The sequence below is a fragment of the Ptiloglossa arizonensis genome, unplaced genomic scaffold, assembly GCF_051014685.1.
Source record: "Ptiloglossa arizonensis isolate GNS036 unplaced genomic scaffold, iyPtiAriz1_principal scaffold0082, whole genome shotgun sequence".
In the NCBI taxonomy this organism is placed as follows: Eukaryota; Metazoa; Arthropoda; class Insecta; order Hymenoptera; family Colletidae; genus Ptiloglossa; species Ptiloglossa arizonensis.
The window spans coordinates 465325-472167 of record NW_027478452.1 but is presented as its reverse complement, the minus strand read 5'-3'; positions in this window follow the sequence as shown (position 1 = coordinate 472167).

Here is a 6843-nt window from a genome sequence, read left to right as displayed (position 1 = left end):
GACAACAAATTTTTAGTACTTCCGCTGCTCCAAACGCTTAACCAGAACGGCCTAGGGAAAAAATACACATACCGTTGTAATCGGGCGAGTTTCTACTTTCAGACGCAACAGGAATTTTTGGGTTTGGTCAATCCGTTCGCGAGATATTGGAGTCTGAAGCTAAGAAATGGCTGAGAAGACAACAAATTTTTAGTACTTCCGCTGCTCCAAACGCTTAACCAGAACGGCCTAGGGAAAAGATGCACATACCGTTGTAATCGGGCGAGTTTCTACTTTCAGACGCAATAGGAACATTTGTGTTTGGTCAATCCGTTCGCCAGATATGGGCGTTTGAAGCTAAGAGATGGTTGAGAAGACAACAAATTTTTCGCACTTCACCTGCTCCAATCGCTTAACCAGAATGGCCTAGGGAAAAAACAAACATATTGTTGTAATCGGGCGAGTTTCTACTACCAGACGCAACAGGAATTTTTGGGTTTGGTCAATCCGTTAGCCAGATGTGGGAGTTTGAAGCTAAGAAATGTTTGAGAAGGCAACAAATTTTGCGCACTTCTGCTGCTCTAAACGCTTAACCAGAATGGCCTAGGGAGAAAATACACATACCGTTGTAATCGGGCGAGTTTCAGCTTTCAGATGCAACAGGAATATTTGGGTTGGGTCAATCCGTTCGCCAGATATGGGCGTTTGAAGCTAAGAAATGGTTGAGAAGGCAACAAATTTTTCGCACTTCTCCTACTCCAAACGCTTAACCAGAATGGCCTAGGGAGAAAATACACATACCGTTGTAATCGGGCGAGTTTCTACTTCAGACGCAACAGGAATATTTGGGTTTGGTCAATCCGTTCGCCAGATATGGGCGTTTGAAGCTAAGAAATGGTTGAGAAGATAACAACTTTTTCGCACTCCTGCTGCTCCAAACGCTTAACCAGAATGGCCTAGGGAAAAAATACACATACCGTTGTAATCGGGCGAGTTTCTACTTTCAGGTGCAACAGGAATTTTTGTGTTTGGTCAATCCGTTCGCGCGATATGGGAGTTTGAAGCTAAGAAATGGTTGAGAAGGCAACAAATTTTTCGCAATTCTCCTGCTCCAAACGCTTAACCAGAATGGCCTTGGGGAAAAATACACATACCGTTGTAATCGGGCGAGTTTCTACTTTCAGACGCAACAGGAATATTTGGGTTTCGTCAATCCGTTCGCCAGATATGGGCGTTTGAAGCTAAGAAATGGTTGAGAAGAGAACAAATTTGTCGCACTTCTGCTGCTCCAAACGCTTAACCAGGATGGCCTAGGGAAAAAATACACATACCGTTGTAATCGGGCGAGTTTCTACTTTCAGACGCAACAGGAATTTTTGGGTTTGGTCAATCCGTTCGCGAGATATTGGAGTCTGAAGCTAAGAAATGGCTGAGAAGACAACAAATTTGTAGTACTTCCGCTGCACCAAACGCTTAACCACAATGGCCTAGGGAAAAAAACAAACATATTGTTGTAATCGGGCGAGTTTCTACTACCAGACACAACAGGAATTTTTGTGTTTGGTCAATCCGTTAGCCAGATGTGGGAGTTTGAAGCTAAGAAATGTTTGAGAAGGCAACAAATTATGCGCACTTCTGCTGCTCTAAACGCTTAACCAGAATGGCCTAGGGCGAAAATACACATACCGTTGTAATCGTACGAGTTTCTACTTTCAGACGCAGCAGGAATTTTTGGGTTTGGTCAATCCGTTCGCGAGATATGGGAATTTGGAGCTAAGAAATGGTTGAGAAGACAACAAATTTTGCGCACTTCTGCTGCTCTAACCGCTTAACCAGAATGGCCTTGGGGAAAGATACACATACCGTTGTAATCGGGCGAGTTTCTACTTTCAGACGCAACAGGAATTTTTGTGTTTGGTCGATCCGTTCGCGAGATATGGGAGTTTGAAGCTAAGAAATGGTTGAGAAGGCAACAAATTTTCCGCACTTCTGCTGCTCCAAACGCTTAACCAGAATGGCCTAGGGAGAAAATACACATACCGTTGTAATCGGGCGCGTTGCTACTTTCAGACGCAACAGGAATATTTGGGTTTGGTCAATCCGTACGCCAGATATGGGCGTTTGAAGCTAAGAAATGGTTGAGAAGACAACAAATTTTTCGCACTTCTGCTGCTCCAAACGCTTAACCAGAATGGCCTAGGGAAAAAAGACACATACCGTTGTAATCGGGCGAGTTTCTACTTTCAGGCGCAACAGGAATTTTTGGGTTTGGTCAATCCGTTCGCGAGATATGGGAGCCTGAAGCTAAGAAATGGTTGAGGAGACAACAAATTTTTCGCACTTCTGCTGCTCCAAACGCTTAACCAGAATGGCCTAGGGAGAAAATACACATACCGTTGTAATCGTACGAGTTTCTACTTTCAGACGCAGCAGGAATTTTTGGGTTTGGTCAATCCGTTCGCCAGATATGGGCGTTTGAAGCTAAGAAATGGTTGAGAAGACAACAAATTTTTCGCACTTCAGCTGCTCCAAACGCTTAACCAGAATGGCCTTGGGAAAATATACACATATCATTGTAATCGGGCGAGTTTCTCGTTTCAGTCGCAACTGGAATTTTTGGGTTTGGTCGATCCGTTCGCGAGATATGAGAATTTGAAGCTAAGAAATGGTTGAGAAGACAACAAATTTTTCGCACTTCTGCAGCTACAAACGCTTAACCAGAATGGCCTAGGGAAAAAATACACATACCGTTGTAATCGTACGAGTTTCTACTTTCAGACGCAGCAGGAATTTTTGGGTTTGGTCTATCCGTTCGCGAGATATGGGAATTTGGAGCTAAGAAATGGTTGAGAAGACAACAAATTTTGCGCACTTCTGCTGCTCTAACCGCTTAACCAGAATGGCCTTGGGAAAAGATACACATACCGTTGTAATCGGGCGAGTTTCTACTTTCAGACGCAACAGGAATTTTTGTGTTTGGTCAATCCGTTCGCGAGATATGGGAGTTTGAAGCTAAGAAATGGTTGAGAAGGCAACAAATTTTTCGCACTTCTCCTGCTCGAAACGCTTAACCAGAATGGCCTTGGGGAAAAATACACATACCGTTGTAATCGGGCGAGTTTCTACTTTCAGACGCAACAGGAATTTTTGGGTTAGGTCAATCCGTTCGCGAGATATTGGAGTCTGAAGCTAAGAAATGGCTGAGAAGACAACAAATTTTTAGTGCTTCCGCTGCTCCAAACGCTTAACCAGAACGGCCTAGGGAAAAGATGCACATACCGTTGTAATCGGGCGAGTTTCTACTTTCAGACGCAACAGGAATTTTTGGGTTTGGTCAATCCGTTCGCGAGATATGAGAGTTTGAAGCTAAGAGATGGTTGAGAAGACAACAAATTTTCCGCACTTCTGCTGCTCCAAACGCTTAACCAGAATGGCCTAGGGAGAAAATACACATACCGTTGTAATCGGGCGCGTTGCTACTTTCAGACGCAACAGGAATATTTGGGTTTGGTCAATCCGTTCGCCAGATATGGGCGTTTGAAGCGAAGAAATGGTTGAGAAGACAACAAATTTTTCGCACTTCTGCTGCTCCAAACGCTTAACCAGAATGGCCTAGGGAAAAAATACACATACCATTGTAATCGGGCGAGTTTCTACTTTCAGACGCAACAGGAATTTTTGTGTTTGGTCAATCCGTTCGCGCGATATGGGAGTTTGAAGCTAAGAAATGGTTGAGAAGGCAACAAATTTTTCGCACTTCTCCTGCTCCAAACGCTTAACCAGAATGGGCTTGGGGGAAAAATACACATACCGTTGTAATCGGGCGAGTTTCTACTTTCAGACGCAACAGGAATTTTTGGGTTTGGTCAATCCGTTCGCGAGATATTGGAGTCTGAAGCTAAGAAATGGCTGAGAAGACAACAAATTTTTAGTACTTCCGCTGCACCAAACGCTTAACCACAATGGCCTAGGGAAAAAAACAAACATATTGTTGTAATCGGGCGAGTTTCTACTACCAGACGCAACAGGAATTTTTGGGTTTGGTCAATCCGTTCGCGAGATATGAGAGTTTGAAGCTAAGAGATGGTTGAGAAGACAACAAATTTTTCGCACTTCTGCTGCTCCAAACGCTTAGCCAGAATGGCCTAGGGAGAAAATACACATACCGTTGTAATCGGGCGCGTTGCTACTTTCAGACGCAACAGGAATATTTGGGTTTGGTCAATCCGTTCGCCAGATATGGGCGTTTGAAGCTAAGAAATAGTTGAGAAGACAACAAATTTTTCGCACTTCTGCTGCTCCAAACGCTTAACCAGAATGGCCTAGGGAAAAAATACACATACCGTTGTAATCGGGCGAGTTTCTACTTTCAGACGCAACAGGAATTTTTGTGTTTGGTCAATCCGTTCGCGCGATATGGGAGTTTGAAGCTAAGAAATGGTTGAGAAGGCAACAAATTTTTCGCACTTCTCCTGCTCCAAACGCTTAACCAGAATGGCCTTGGGAGAAAAATACACACACCGTTGTAATCGGGCGAGTTTCTACTTTCAGACGCAACAGGAATTTTTGGGTTTGGTCAATCCGTTCGCGAGATATGGGAGTCTGAAGCTAAGAAATGGTTGAGGAGACAACAAATTTTTCGCACTTGTGCTGCTCCAAACGCTTAACCAGAATGGCCTAGGGAGAAAATACACATACCGTTGTAATCGGGCGAGTTTCTACTTTCAGACGCAACAGGAATTTTTGTGTTTGGTCAATCCGTTCGCGAGATATGAGAGTTTGAAGCTAAGAGATGGTTGAGAAGACAACAAATTTTTCGCACTTCTGCTGCTCCAAACGCTTAGCCAGAATGGCCTAGGGAGAAAATACACATACCGTTGTAATCGGGCGCGTTGCTACTTTCAGACGCAACAGGAATATTTGGGTTTGGTCAATCCGTTCGCCAGATATGGGCGTTTGAAGCTAAGAAATGGTTGAGAAGGCAGCAAATTTTTCGCACTTCTGCTGCTCCAAACGCTTAACCAGAATGGCCTAGGGAGAAAATACACATACCGTTGGAATCGTACGAGTTTCTACTTTCAGACGCAACAGGAATTTTGGGTTTGGTCAATCCGTTCGCGAGATATTGGAGTCTGAAGCTAAGAAATGGCTGAGAAGACAACAAATCTTTAGTACTTCCGCTGCACCAAACGCTTAACCACAATGGCCTAGGGAAAAATACACATACCGTTGTAATCGGGCGAGTTTCTACTTTCAGACGCAACAGGAATTTTTGGGTTTGGTCAATCCGTTCGCGAGATATTGGAGTCTGAAGCTAAGAAATGGCTGAGAAGACAACAAATTTTCCGCACTTCTGCTGCTCCAAACGCTTAACCAGAATGGCCTAGGGAGAAAATACACATACCGTTGTAATCGGGCGCGTTGCTACTTTCAGACGCAACAGGAATATTTGGGTTTGGTCGATCCGTTCGCGAGATATGAGAATTTGAAGCTAAGAAATGGTTGAGAAGACAACAAATTTTTCGCAATTCTGCTGCTCTAACCGCTTAACTAGAATGGTCTAGGGAAAAAATACACGTACCGTTGTAATCGGGCGCGTTGCTACTTTCAGACGCAACAGGAATATTTGGGTTTTGTCAATCCGTTCGCCAGATATGGGCGTTTGAAGCTAAGAAATGGTTGAGAAGGCAACAAATTTTTCGCACTTCTGCTGCTCCAAACGCTTAACCAGAATGGCCTAGGGAAAAAATACACATACCGTTGTAATCGGGCGAGTTTCTACTTTCAGATGCAACAGGAATTTTTGTGTTTGGTCAATACGTTCGCGAGATATGGGGGTTTGAAGCTAAGAAGTGGTTGAGAAGGCAACAAATTTTTCGCACTTCTGCTGCTCTAACCGCTTAACCAGAATGGTCTAGGGAAAAGATACACATACCGTTGTAATCGGGCGAGTTTCTACTTTCAGACGCAACAGGAATTTTTGGGTTTGGTCAATCCGTTCGCGAGATATTGGAGTCTGAAGCTAAGAAATGGCTGAGAAGACAACAAATTTTTAGTACTTCCGCTGCACCAAACGCTTAACCACAATGGCCCAGGGAAAAAAACAAACATATTGTTGTAATCGGGCGAGTTTCTACTACCAGAGGCAACAGGAATTTTTGGGTTTGGTCAATCCGTTCGCGAGATATGAGAGTTTGAAGCTAAGAGATGGTTGAGAAGACAACAAATTTTTCGCACTTCTGCTGCTCCAAACGCTTAGCCAGAATGGCCTAGGGAGAAAATACACATACCGTTGTAATCGGGCGCGTTGCTACTTTCAGACGCAACAGGAATATTTGGGTTTGGTCAATCCGTTCGCCAGATATGGGCGTTTGAAGCTAAGAAATAGTTGAGAAGACAACAAATTTTTCGCACTTCTGCTGCTCCAAACGCTTAACCAGAATGGCCTAGGGAAAAAATACACATACCGTTGTAATCGGGCGAGTTTCTACTTTCAGACGCAACAGGAATTTTTGTGTTTGGTCAATCCGTTCGCGCGATATGGGAGTTTGAAGCTAAGAAATGGTTGAGAAGGCAACAAATTTTTCGCACTTCTCCTGCTCCAAACGCTTAACCAGAATGGCCTTGGGGGAAAAATACACACACCGTTGTAATCGGGCGAGTTTCTACTTTCAGACGCAACAGGAATTTTTGGGTTTGGTCAATCCGTTCGCGAGATATGGGAGTCTGAAGCTAAGAAATGGTTGAGGAGACAACAAATTTTTCGCACTTGTGCTGCTCCAAACGCTTAACCAGAATGGCCTAGGGAGAAAATACACATACCGTTGTAATCGGGCGAGTTTCTACTTTCAGACGCAACAGGAA